This window comes from Nannospalax galili, unplaced genomic scaffold (genome assembly GCF_000622305.1).
Source record: "Nannospalax galili isolate Female #2095 unplaced genomic scaffold, S.galili_v1.0 scaffold383, whole genome shotgun sequence".
NCBI classification, from domain to species: Eukaryota; Metazoa; Chordata; class Mammalia; order Rodentia; family Spalacidae; genus Nannospalax; species Nannospalax galili.
This window is the reverse complement of record NW_008351346.1, coordinates 438,822-453,208: the sequence shown is the minus strand read 5'-3', so window position 1 is coordinate 453,208 and position 14,387 is coordinate 438,822. Positions and strand designations below refer to the sequence as shown.

The 14,387-nt window shown below is 41.0% G+C and overlaps 1 long non-coding RNA gene across 1 annotated transcript; it reads right to left on the bottom strand.

Annotated features, from left to right (window-relative positions):
- Nucleotides 1–289: 289 nt before the first annotated feature.
- Nucleotides 290–6,563, bottom strand: LOC115066808. The gene is made up of 2 exons (XR_003846250.1): nucleotides 6,449–6,563; nucleotides 290–794 (listed from the first exon to the last, which is right to left on the bottom strand). It is a non-coding gene; the product is annotated as an uncharacterized LOC115066808 (long non-coding RNA).
- Between the last annotated feature and the right edge of the window lie 7,824 nt (nucleotides 6,564–14,387).

Below are 14,387 nucleotides of genomic sequence, written 5' to 3'. Positions count from 1 at the left end.
GAATGCTTTGCCCAAAAATCAATTCCTTTAGCTTCTAGAGAATAGAAACTAGAGGCAATCTCATTTTAATTATATCTCTTTATTGCTAACAAAGGAATGATTTATGCAATTAAATTAACTGGCTAGAAAATTATTCTCAGCTGGGCTGTCCTAATTCTTTGCTTTCTGAATTGCAGGCTCACGCACTTTCCGATGTAGATTAATTTTTCTGATATGCAAACAATGCCACTTGTGTTCTTCTTTTCCATTTTTTTTTTATTCAAGAGTCTCCTTTTCTTTTTGCCAAAGACATGAGTAATATTTGTTGGACTGCTGGGCTTTGACTAGATGTTTTCTTTCTTCTTCCTAATGTTAAGGAGATGAAAAAGATCTTTTCTTTCCAACCTCATTATTTCAGAACACAGCAAGATTGGAGCATTTCTTATCTGCTGTAGTGGAACAGCAGGAGAAACATGGAAAAATTGAAAAAGTGTCAAAGGCTGCAAAATTTGAAAGCCGTTTTAGCAACCCCAGAAGTTATACATTAGCAAATGTTTTTAGGGCCATCTTATTACTTCCTTTGTGTAAGCCGCAGTCTTCCCCCGTCGAGTCCTTCTCTGTCTGCCCCAGTTATTTCCAACCAAGTGCCATCAGGTAAATAATGCATTGTAGTACCAGCAGTCGTAAGTCAACACTTATGGAGCAACCTCCAGTGAGCAGAGGGAGGGAGGTGTTACAGAGGAATTCGAAGACATCCCTCAAGTCCACAAGTAGTAGAGGATCCTGGAGACAATTTTTGGTAATAAGATCCATTTCTGTGTTTGTGAATAAAAGACAGAATAACGTCAGTCTTTAGGGACTGACGACACTGCAAAAAACCTAAATTAATTCAAGTTATTTTAACTATTCTACATATTTTATGCCTTCTCTTTAGATAAGATTAGGGGGAGACAGAGACATGGTATAGCGGTTAAGAGCATATTGCTCTTGGGAAAGACGCAAGTTCAGTTCCCAGCACCCATGTCGGTTGATTCACAACCACCTGTGACTCCAGCTGTGGAGGGATCGATGCCTCTGGTCTCAGTAGGTAACTGCACACACACACCCCACACACATACACATAATTAAAAATATAAACCCATTTTTTAAATAGATAGGATCTGGGGAGGAGTTGTCAATGAGTTGTAAATGTTAAGAAAATGGCAGAAACAAAATTGAGTCAATGTTTCCTGTTACAAATATGTGAGAGTGGTGTGCTCCCCAGTAGTGTGCTCCCCAGTGCTCCATCCTCATCTGCTAGCCTCATCTACAAAAGACCAAGCAGTAAATACTTCTGGGCTTGTGGGTCGTATGGTTCTATAACAGTTACTGTACCATGCTGTCGTGGCATGCTAGCAGCCACAGCTATAAACAAGCAAGTGAGTGTGACTCTGTTCTAATAGAACCTTATAAAGCAGGTAGTGGGCTGTTTGGCCTATGGGACCTATCAGCCTCTGCATCAGCTCTTCACTGGGCCTGAGAGAGATTCAGAAATGAAAAGTAAAAGTTAAAAGGGGTGTTCAGGCCCCAAGAAGTACAGGGGATGATACAAGGCCCTCAGTCATGAATGAGTTTGTCTTGAAGGAGCCCACAACCCAGTGGATTATATGTTTTTAGTCATTTAATAGATAGAGTGGATTGAAAAGCTACAATCCTATGGGACAAGTATTACAGTGAACAGTTTTTTACAAAGGTTATGAGAGAGAAAATGGAAAAGATGGACCAAAAATAGAGGAAAAGTTTTCAAAGCATACAACCAACAAGGGACAGTATCTAGAATTTTTTAAACCACATACTTTAAAACAATAAGGAAAAAAATGCCAAAGTAGAAAAATGGCTGGAAAATCCTAGCAGGTAGTTCACCAGTGAAGAAGCATGAATAGACTCTAGCATGACATGTGATTGTTACTAGCAAAGGGGGGATATCTAAACTCCATAGTGCAGTGTTACTTCACATCCATCACAGTGGAATCATTGAGAATTCTGATTCCACCCACTGCAGGCAAAGATATCAAATAACTGGACTACATAAACGCTGTTGGTGCTAATGTAAAATGACACTTTGAAGACACTCTAGAATATACCATAGAGAAATTTTGCTATGAGTACTTAAAATATGCATGGGACAAGTTTTCATAAGGCAATACATATGTGTAATGAGACAAATAAAATAGGTAGGAAGCAGCCTAAAGATTCTTCAACAGAAGTGTGTGGTATAGCCATGCAATGAAGTGGGGAACAAGACAAGAGCTACACACGGAAACACAGACCCTGCTCAGATGAGCAACACTGACTCGTTTGGAGGTTATTTGATTGGCTCTCATATGTGGGGCACAACCTAAGCCCAACCATGGGTATATGAAGGGGGAGGGGTGAGCTTCATGTAAGGTATATGTCAAAGAAGACCAACCCCTCTAGTTTGCCCTGAACTGGAGAATTCCCTAAAATGGAGGAACATTCAGGGATACAGTTGGGACAGTGAGGAACCTAGAAGAATCTGTCTACAAAAATGGGGAAAACTAATGGGAGGAACGAAGGAGGTCCAACACATCTTGAATATAGCATGGTTTAATCTTCTGCACAAATATTGTTTCTATTACATGTCAAGTTCCATAAATATGGATGGAATTATGGCTCTGCCTTGAAAAAGCCTGGTGTGAAACTGGCTTGGTTACAGAAGGAAAAATTTACCCTCGCTTAAACTACTCCCATTGTACAAAAAGAACTGGTTGCAGAATATGTAAAGTATACTGTTCACATTTTGGGACAGACCCCCATGCTATTTATAGTAAGGACTACTTCATAGAGTTAGTGACTGCATAAGGGCTTTCATGGAAATGCCAAATCTCAACTTCAGGACAATGAGTACCTGAGCATAGTAATCATGGGCAGCTATCATTATAACTACAATTGTATTGCTCATGCATTCTTTTTTTTATTACTGTTAAAATTATTTATGTTTGTGTGTATGTGTGTGGGTACATATGGGCCATGTTGTATGTGTGGAGATTCAAAGACAACTTGCTGGAGTCTGTTCTCTCTTTCCACCATGTGGGGCTCATGGATTGAACTCAGGTAATCAGTCTTAGCAGCAATTGTCTTTACCCACTGAGCCATCTTGCTGGCTCCATGTTTTCTTTCTTTAAATTTTTCATTGAATTTTTCTGTATTTCATACAGAAAAACATCTTTATACCCCCTTCCCCTTTGGCACACTCCCACCCACCCCCATTGGAGTTCACACATTCTGGTATTTGTATTAAGGCTTATTATGTAAAGTTAGTGTCCCCAGATGTTCATCAGTGCAAGTTCATGCACCAGGGTTTAGTCAGCCTATCTAGAATCTCTCCCTTCAAAAAGATCAGCTCTTCCTCAAGCAATCAGCTGCCAGTAATTCTTCAACTAAGATTGCAGCTTGCTGTTCATTTCCACAGTTCTGTGCTGGGTTTTTGTCTGCCTAAATACATGCTGACAACCATTGCTGCAGGTTTGTATAAGAAGGGTCCCAGGCGCCTGTAGGACTATTTCTGTATGGTCATGCACCTCCTCCCTGGCTCTTACAATCTTTCCACCCCCTCTTCCACAATGGTCCCTGAGCTCTGGGTGGGTGGAATTCAATATAGGAGTCCTGTCCAAGGACCCACACTCTGAAGACTCTTGTTCTCTGTGTTTTGGCCATTTGTGGGGAATGGGAGGGCAGGGCAGAGGAGGGAGTATGAAGAGGAATAACTAGCACTAAAGGCCTTCAGAGAACGACATTTGAAAACCAACCATTATAGAAGTTTTTAAGCGTATATTCATATACATTATTAAAAGAGATCAAAAGGAGTTACTTTATAATGGGGACATTACCTCCACTAGACACTATAGGACTAGCAAAGTAAAAGCCCAATGCCAGACATAAACTCTGTCTTTTGAAGATGTTAACCAGAGGTCCCATAGGCCTGCAAACAATACTGGTCATTCCCCTGCTCTTGGTTAGCCACCAGAACTTGACAGTAAGACATGATTGCTGAAGACACTACATACATGAGCTGTAAAAAAAAAAAAAAAAATTCAAGCTGGTGCTGACTTCAGTGCTTCATCTCTACTGTGCAGCTTTCATAGTGCTGGAAGGTACTTACGTGTGCTACCAGAAGAGACAATTCATCATCAGCCTTACCCAGCTGTGAACACCATGAGCTGCAGCAACTGGCCTGCTAGGAAATGCCCACCTGTGCAATGGTGGCACAAATATTATGGAAGTAACCAATCTCTTTCTAATTGGATTAAAGGTCTACTTCATAAGATAGACTCCACATCTGACACTGATAACAGGCCTAGCTAGACAGATTACAGGCCACGGGGGACAGTCTTCTGCCACTATTCTGCTAAATGTAGTATTAAAGTGACTCCTAATGACTTACTGTTATACCCATAGATTAATGCATCTCTCAACTCTCACCAGGTTTCCTTATGCAGCAGCTGGTAATTAACACACAGAACCACAATTATCCACAGTGCAGAGAATAAAAGGCTGCAGACTGTTTATCCCTGAATAGGAGACCTTTATCAAACCTAGGACTCCCAAGGCTCGGGTATCATTGTGGTAGAAGGTATGGAAAGATTATAAGAAACAGAGGTGGTGGATGACCACAGGAAAGAGAATTTTCTAGACAGCTGGTCAGTTACTCATATGAGCTCAACAACAATGGTGACAGCATATATAAATACCACTTAAGCTCAAGCTAGACAAAATCCCAGCATGTAAGTAGGGAGGAGGGTAAGAAACCCTAGCCCTAGCTGAGGAGCTACTGGCAAATGATGACTGCTGGGAGGGAACGAGTCAGTCTTCTTTCAGTGTGTGACTCTTGGTAGGTTAACCAGGCTCCAGTGGATAGACCCACAGCAAAGTCCATTTGGGACAACTCAAACCTGACTGACCTCACTCACTCTCCTTCCCTCTCTCCCTCCCTCCCTTCCTCCCTCCAGAAGTCAAGCAGATGCTGGTTCCATGCTCTTAGAATCTCTAGGTCTAGCACTACAGCCAAATAAACCTCTTTTCTTTACAATTTACCCAACGTCAAATATTTTGTTACAGCAACAACCAAACAAACAAACAAAAAAATGGACCAATGAAGAACTTATGCCTTTGTCCAGTTCCCTCCAACATTGCACCAGGGTCAGTTTGTGATCAGCAAAGCATTATGGAAGTGATGGCTTATCACCTCTAAGATGAGGTTACGAAAGACGGGGCTTCCATCTCAGTTGCTCTCCCCTGCTCATTCTTCTCCTTGTCCTCCTCCTGCTCATCCTCCTTCTCTCTCTCTCTCTCTCTCTCTCTCTCTCTCTCTCCCTCTCTCTCTCTCTCTCTCTCTCTCTCTCTCTCTCTCTCCCTCTCTTCCTATCCACACAGCCATTTTCTCTGGAAGAAGTTGCCATGTCTAGCTCCCCTCTGAAGCCTGTGTGATAAGGAACTGAGGTCTCCTGATAACAGTCACAGGAGCCAAGACTTCTTGGCAGAAGTCTTTTGATTGAGTCAGCTTAGAAGCTGAGACCCAGCCTTTGCCAAACCTCCAGCGACTTGTGTACTGGCAGACATTGAATCCTGTCCCATGAAAGCCACTAGGATTCTCTGATCCTTGAGAACTGTGTGTAATAATAAATATATTTTTATTTTAAGCTAAGAACTGGAATTATTTGTTGTACCAAAATGAATTACTAATACAGGGATTTGGGCAGAAATGAAGATTAATACTTTTTGGGTGGAGAGAGTCTATTAAAAGTTAACATACTTTTTGAGAGCAGAAATTATCTCTATTTTATTCGCAGTGTGTATTTATATTTGGTGTATGGACAGGTCTGTGTTGGTGCATTTGCCTGTGCATGCCCAGAGGCCAGAGAGAGCATCAAGAGCCTTCTTCTATTACTCTCTCCCTTATTCATTTGAAACAACCTCTCCCCAAAATGTGACTTTTTTCTTAACTTAGCTAGAGCCAGAAAGCCCCAGCAATCCTCCTGTTTTTGTCTCCTTCAGTGCTGGGGTTACAGGCATGCATGAAACCTCTTAGATAGTTACATGGGTGCTGGGATCCAAACTTTCCAGCACCAGGAACTGTCTTTTGATCTTGACTTCTAATGTATTTGGATTGAATCTGTGTATAGTAGACTGTTAGTAAATGTCCATTGAGTTGCTGGGTGGAGAAGAAGGAGCCTAAATCCTATAGAAGGAAGCCCAACTATGGCTCTATGAAGACAAGGCAAAAAGAACTTGTAAGTTAAATTCGCTGCTGGGAGGCACGCACGTGGCTTCCAGGCTCCTGGCATGGCCCCCTCCTCGCAACGTCCATACCACAAATTGAGATAATATTGCTCTAAACTACAGTTTAGGGAACAACAGCATTTATTGGGCCTGCTAACAGAGCAGAGGGTAGCAGTGAGGGGGTACTTACAAAGGTATGGGAACGCTTGGGCTTTTGTCCCTTAACATTCAGGCAGCAGATTCCCGACTTGCGTTGCATTCCAAAATGGTGAAGCCCCTTCCTTCTCTCTAGCTTCCCCTGTCCCTATCCTTAGTCCCGCCCCCTCATGCTGTTAAAGCTGACTGATTGGGTAGGAGGGGTGACTGTCTCCCTCTGTCCTTCCCCTCCTACAGAGAGTCTTACAGTCCAGTTAGTTTGAGGTGATTGAAGCAAGCCAGTGAGAAGCTAGAGAGGAAGGCATCTATCCACTGCTTGTTACTCAGAGGACTAGCTTATCCAACAGAGCCTCATATAAGACTGTGTCTAAAAAGATCAAACACCCTGGTTTGTCCTGAACCAAAGGATTCTGTAAAGCAGGAAGCATTCAGGACTGAAATAAAAACAGGAAACTAGAAACAACTGTCGAAGAAAAACGAATAACAGAACTCGTGTGGAGAGACGCCCAACACATCTTTGAATGTCAAGGGTTTCTTCATTTATTATATTGCCTGAATATTATTTTGTTTCTATTATTTGCCAAATTCCATAAATACAAATTAAATTGTGGGCTTTGCCTTAAAAGGGCAGGAATATAAAGTTTCCCTGATTACAGAAAGAAGAATTTTCCTTCCTTAATAAAATACAACTGTTTCCTAAGAACTTTTGAAAAGATCATGCTCCTGGAACATTTCCCTACAAATGCCGAGGTCTGTGAGCATCTCCGATCTCCGGAGTGCTTTCTCCTTTGCCTGGTGATAGCCCTGACAGCAATAAATGAGCATTAGCAGACTGACGGGTAGGTCATAATCATGAGTGCCCTGTGGATTTTTTTTTTTTTTCTGGCTAGATTCTATTTCTTTCAAGCTGTAAAAGCTCACATAACAGCTGCTGAAGCCATTTTTGTCGCCTCTATTTCTTGGGTTTTACAAGCAATAACAGCCATTTACAGAGTGCTAGGTAGTTTACTTTATCATCTGATTTAATCTCTGCAACAGCCTTATGAGGGAAAGAGGAACCTGAGGCTCAATAGTATTCTGTTTTGGGCCTCAGTTCACAAAGCTAGTGATGGGAATGCAGACGTGTGCCTCTCAAAATCCCGTGCTCTTCACCAGTATAATAATTGCTAACACATTTAAGTATGTGACTGCATTCTGGGTGCTGTGCTGGGCAGGTTGCACACATCCTTGTTCTTGCAAGCCAATGAGCTTGGAGACATAAAAGTAGAACCAATGGAGGGAGGTTGTGTGGACAAGTGTGTGTGTGTAGGAGGTGGTGGTCTAGCAACATCTGTATCACCTAGGAACATTTTAGAAATGAGAGCTCTCATATTCTACTCCAGCTTACTCAATCACATCCTTTATTCTGGCAAGATCACCATGTGACTTGTAAACACATCAAAGTTTGAAGAGCGCTGTTCTGAATCTATGAGGAAAGTTCTACCCCAGCCAAGTGTACTTCTCCGACCTAGTGGCATTTTAAAAACAACTCTTGACCCAGCAGTATCCACTTCGCCTGGGAACTTGATTGCAATACAAATTCTAGAACCTGACCTGACCTGACCTGAGAACTACTGAACATCACACCTTGGGGCACTAATTGCATTCAGGTTTAAAAATTCCCATTGTAGGCTAGGCAATTCTTACACGTTTGTTCACCCAGGACAGAGGTGGCAGTGACATTGTGGAGCCAAGTGGATCCTGCAGCCTATTTGGAAGTATACCTGCCCCACCACACACACATCATAAGGTAAAACTGTCATCTTTGTTCTTTGCATTAAAAATACTTATTAAAAAGCAGATATTTCTCTGAAAATTATTTGCTTTGGGGTCCTGTGCTATTTTGGGTCACACAGACTAGATTCTTTTAATTCAGAAAGCATTCATTTATTCATCTTAGATTATGTGTAAAGACTTGTTAATAGAGGTAGTGTGGTAGATACTGAGGGGAAACCGGCTCCCAGAGAAATCTAGGTTTATCTATAACAGAACTGGCTAATGTTTGCATGGTAGCTATGTGACAGACACTGTGTTCTTATTTTCCCAACTCCCCCCAACCCCTATGTGCTGGAGACATATTTGTTATTCCCATTTTCTAAGATGATGTGTGAAGACTGTGGTTTATGCTCTTAGCCATACAGGAGTTTCTTCTTAAAATAACCTCCAAGAATCCCTATTAAAATCACCTTGGAGCTGAGGAGATGGCTCCGTCAGTACAGTGCTGGCCCTGCAAAGCATAAGGTCCGAGATTTAGAGCCCCAGCACCCATGTTAAAAAATAAATAAAAATAAAAAATCCCAGAGCAGCAGCATGTGCTGTGATTCCAGCATGGGCAGCACTGGGTAGGTGGTTCAGCATTTAAGAGCGCTAACTGCTTTTGCAGAAGATCCGGGTTTGAATTCCAGAACCCACTTGTTGGCTAATAACTGTCTGTAACTCCAGGTCCAAGAGATCTAATGCCCTCATCTGTTCTCTGTAGGCACTGAATGACATGGGTACACTTATATACATGCAGGCATAACACTCGTACTCATTAAAAAATAATTACATAAATAAAAACCACTGGGGCAGCGTTGGGGAGGCAGAGACAGGCAGATCCCTGGAGCTTGCTGGTCAATTAGCTGAGCCTAATTAGTAAGCTTCAGGCCAGATGAAAGATTCTATCTCAATAATTAAGGTAGAGAGCTCCTGAGGAATGACACCTAAGGTTGACCTGTTTTCCACACTCACACGTGCAGACATGGCCTCACACACATGGACATACCCTCATAGCACATCACATGTACCCACATACACATTCATACACAAAAAAATAAATACGAAAAAGAACCCCAGAGACCCACACCCAAGGGTATGGCATGTTTAACACCTACTTAAACCGATTTTTCACACACTGCACTTTGAGATATACTATGTACATTACACTGCCTCCACTACACTGTTGCTGTTTAAATTATGGTGGCTCTTATCCTGAAATGGGTTGACCTCAAAGATTTGTGGAACGAGTTGTGTAGAAATGATCAACTAGAGATATTTAGAGATATTTTTGTGATGACAGTGAGGATAGATTTGAAGAAGCAATCAGTGGTAGAAGCCTGATTTTATAAGAAAAATAAAAATAAAAAACAAAAAAACCCAAACTTGCTCATTGCCCAGAATCTCAAGTTCTTAAAAATTCAATATTAAGGGTTATGTGGAATCTGGGCTAGAAAACCTGTCAGTTAGTGGGAGACTAGCTTAGATAATTTTAGAGGTAAACATTTGGTCAGAATTAGCAGCTTGAGGTAAGTAGTAATTTAGCTATTATTTAGAATCTGTTTCAATTAAACAGTCTTAAGTTTTCTCTGCTGCTTTTATTTTTTGAGTTGTCGCTATCACTTTAAGATTTTCAGCTTTTACATTTCCAACCTTAAAATCCATAGCTATTTTTGCATTGGTTACACAAGTTGTGTTATGCCCCCTGGTGGCAATACGGATAGGAAGCTGAGAGGCATATTTCAATCATGGAGAGAGTGCCGACTTAATTAAAATAGGTGGCAGGCCCTGAATTTGAAATGGAGTTTCATATCAAACTTTTCTGCTTCTTGCTAAAAATAGGAAACATCCCGTTAAACTAAAATCAGATGTATTAACTTCAGCCTGCGAGGTGCGTATTTCAATTTCCCTTGCTTTGTCATAAAATGGATTAGCTTCTTGAAATATGTCAGTTGAACTTGAAATTAAATATTTGCTCTACATCCAGCTAAGTAGCTGAACTCATAAAGGAGAACCAGAGTCTGTGCCTGCACGGCCTTTCCTTTAAGAGTGGCAGTACATGCCACAAACACCTGATGTCATTTGCTGCTTCAAAGTATTCATGCCCCTGCATTATGAAACTGGTTCCCTGCCTAAAATGTCATTTTCATGAAGGCTCTAGGAAAAATTTTAAATTTTATCATTTATTCTTCAATCAAAAGAATGAAATGGGTTTGTGTAGATTGTACTAAGGGCTTTTGATTAAATTTTAGCTGTTTGGTGGCAAAAATAGATGATTAAAAATATCAAAGAACCAGAATGTATATTTGATAGGAGAAAATAGGACAGTGTTTCTTTCATTTATTTATTTTAATTTTATGTGTATGAGTGTATTGCGTGCATGCGTGTAAGTGCATCCGTGTCATGCAATGCTTGCAGAGAACAGACGAGGGTGTCAGATCCCCTGGAACTGGAGTTATAGACAGTCATTAGCCACCATGTGGGTGCTGGGATTTGAACCCGGGTTTTCTGCAAGAGCAGCCAGCGTTCTGAACCTGTGAGCCATCTCTCCAGTCCCAGGTCAGTGTTTCTTAATGATTAAGATAAACCTGGTTTCAGTGGCTGTACTACATTGTTTAGTCACAGAAAAGAAAAATTATTATTCCTTAGGTAAACAGTTGAGTGGTAGGTAGGTACAAAGCATGATGTTAAAAAAAACAGTCAACAATTTTCAGAATTACATAGAACAATAAAAACGATAGTGAAAATCAGTTTAGAAAGAAAAAAAACTGAAAGTTAAAAAAAAAAAGTGGGCCAGTGAGATGGTTCAACAGGTAAAAAGGCATATGCCATTGAGCCCAACCACCTGAGTTTGATCCTCTGGTCCACGTGGTGGAAAAAAAAAACTGACTGCTGAAAGCTTTTTTCCATTATCCATATGTGCACTGTGGCACACGCATGCCTTATACACCACACACATAAATAAATAAATAAATAAATAAATAAATAAATAAATAAATAAATAAATAAATAAATAAATAAATGTAATTTTTTAAAATTGGGGGCTGGGGAGGTAGTTCAGTAGTTAAGAACATGTACTGCTCTTGTATAGGACCTGAGTTCGGTTCTCAGCATCCACCCACATTGGGTGGCTCACAACTACCTGCAACCGCAGCAGGGATCTGGTCCTCTGGCCTTAAGAGGGCTCCTACACTTGGGTATGCATACCTACACACAGACACATACGATAATTAAAAATAATAAAAACAGGGCAACCCGATTTAAACATTTTATACATGCGTGTGTATATTTTAGGAAGCTTCTACTGAAGTAGGTTTTCATGACTTTTTCAGCAGGTCTTTAGTGTTAGTTCTCCTTCCCCTCTACATATTCCCTCCTCCACGCTGCCCCCTTCCCTACTCCTTTAAACCCTTCCTGTTCCGTTATTCCTTTCCCCCCTTTGTCACTTTGTTCTGTAGCCCCTCTGAACACCAAGAGTATATGGGCAGCACACACTGGACTCAATGGCTTTAAAATGGAAAACAAGGACACAACATTGGGTAGATAGGGAAGGAGGGATCTCTGGAGGGAGCTGGGGGAATGAGGGGGCAGCCCAGACATACTGAAAGCCGGAATAGCAAGACATTTCCAACACATACGAACTGAGGGAATTTGGGAAAATAATTAACACAGTATCCGTCACATCGCTAACACCATTCAGTAGCCAGTTCTGTTACAGATAAAATTCATACAAAATAAAGTAGATGAAATTCTCAAAGAACTAGTAAAAATATTTTTAAAACACAGTAAAAAATCTTTTAAAAATTTAAAGTACTATGGCTGAGGTTGGACTAAGCCTGGAAAATGAATATTTTCCAGTTGAACAAAGAAAAGATGTTATAAACTAAGAGAATATTGTACAGCTGCGGAGTGAAATGCAGCAAGTGGTCCTGCATTGCCCGAGGAGCGCCCAGCAGGGACCGGAGAGGAAAGGCAACGCTTTAGCTTGGAAAGGTCTTGAAACACAAGTTTTTCACGCTGTGAAATTTAAGTTCTGCTTACGACATAGTTTGCTACCAGATATTTGTGCTAATAATATGTTTAAGAAAAACAACATCAACTGAAAGACTTTTACTTTTGAATAATTAACTGGATATCTGTGCCTATTGGCACAGTACACTATCTCAAAAGTTTAGCATCATAGTAAACATTTCTGCCTTCCTTTCCCATTCTATGATTTTAAGTACTTTTTTTTAAGGCAGGGTGTTGCTGCACAGTCCATGCTGACTCAAACCTGCGATTCTCCAGCCACAGCTTCCTAAGTGCTGGGGTGGCAGGCTTGTGACATCATGCCTGGCTGATTCTTTTCATCACAGCAAGCACCAAAGACTCAGCTTCATACAGAACAATCACTGAAACAGAGTAGACGAACTCTGAAAGTCTGAACTACTCTGAACTAGTAATTGGCATGATGTATACCAACTAGCAAATATCGCTGTGTTTCCTTTGGAAGTTTATAGCATTCCTTAGTTTCTGGAGAGTTAAATGTGACATTCTGGCAAACAGTTTGAGAAGCCGAAAAATGCTGCCAGTCAGGCTTATGTTACTGTAGCAAAATTCCTAAGATAATGAATTTACAAAGAAAGGTTCTGTTTGGTTTTCAGCCCATGATTGTCTGGTCCTGTGCTTTGGGCCTGTGGTGAGGTGGTGTATCATGGCAAGCTGATGCAGCAAACTTTTCCTCATGGCCAGGGTGTGGGAAAAAAAAGGAATGAGTGGTGTGGTGATTTCAATGATGTCCCCCATAGTTCGGAGGTTATGGAATCTTTCAGAGGTGTGGCCTCAGTGGAGGAAGTGTGTCACTGGGGGCGGGCTTTGAGAGTCCGTAGCCTCACCCAGTTCGTTTGCTCTCTCTGCAGCTTTTTTGTGATTGAAGATGTGAGCTCTCAGTTTTCTGATGCTGCCACCAGGCCTGCTGCTCCCTGCAACGTATCCCCACCATAACAGACTCTCCCCATGGAACCACAAACCAAAACGAACTCTTTCTTCCATAAGTTACCTTAGTCATGTTATTTCAACAGAAAAGTAACTACAAGCAGGGTTCCCTGTCCCTTTCAAGACTGGAAAGTCTTCCCACTGGCCCAGTTTCGTTAAAAGGTTCTACCGCCTCCCAATAGCACCAAGCAGGAGACCAAAACTTTAGCATGTACCAGAGCCAAAGGATGATTATGATATCATTAATTTGCCTGTTAGAACTCCTGTAGTCCAGTGAGTAGAAAGAGGTGGTTGGAGACTACGAGTTAGGAAGATGCAAATTCAAAGACAAGCAAAGGGCGCATGGGAGGGCAATTATGCTACATTCATCTGACTCTTACTAAATGAACATAAAGGAGGGGGTGGGCTGAAAAAAGATAGTGGATGACCTCTCCAACTCAGGTGAAAGCAAAATGGCACTATTCATGGTCTTAATAATCAGATTTGAATTTACTTGATTTCCCTTGAGAGTTTGTATTTTATTTATGTAAAACTTTATTCTCAAAGAATCCATTAGACTCTCATACTGGCCATTAGATATGAATCTGAAATACAAGAGAAAAACAGTAAATATAATAAAATGTATATCGATGTACTAATACTATTAAACAATTCACAACTGAAGGCACAGATTATTTACAGTAAAAGCTTTCAAGGAGGAATATAGAAGCTATGTTGAAGAGGGTCAAGGGCAGAAACCTAAAAAACTTAGACAATGAAGGGGTGAACAGAGAACGAGACTATCAGAGAGAAAAGTTAAATAAGAACCAGAAGTTGGACATGGTGGCTCATGCCTGTGATCCCAGCACTTGTTAAGATGAGGCAGGACTGCTGTGGGTTCAAGGCCAGCCTGTGGTAGAGGGAGACCCTGTCTCAGAAAACAAAACAAAACCAAACCCAAACAAACAATAACAAGAAAGGAACAGACAATTAAGACAATGAGGAGTGTTTCTGAGGCAAACAGAACACTAGATGGGTAGCCTTAAAGGAAGATAAAAAGGATGTAAGGAATTTGGTAACTAGGGATGTTTGCTAACCATAGAAAGTCAGAGGATCAATACAGATAGAAGTAACAGGGCCATGAGAACAGAGTCAGAATATAGAAGTTTTCACAGGAGTGGCTAAAGGTGGAGATAGATCTGGGTATTAAGTTTTGCTGTTTGTCA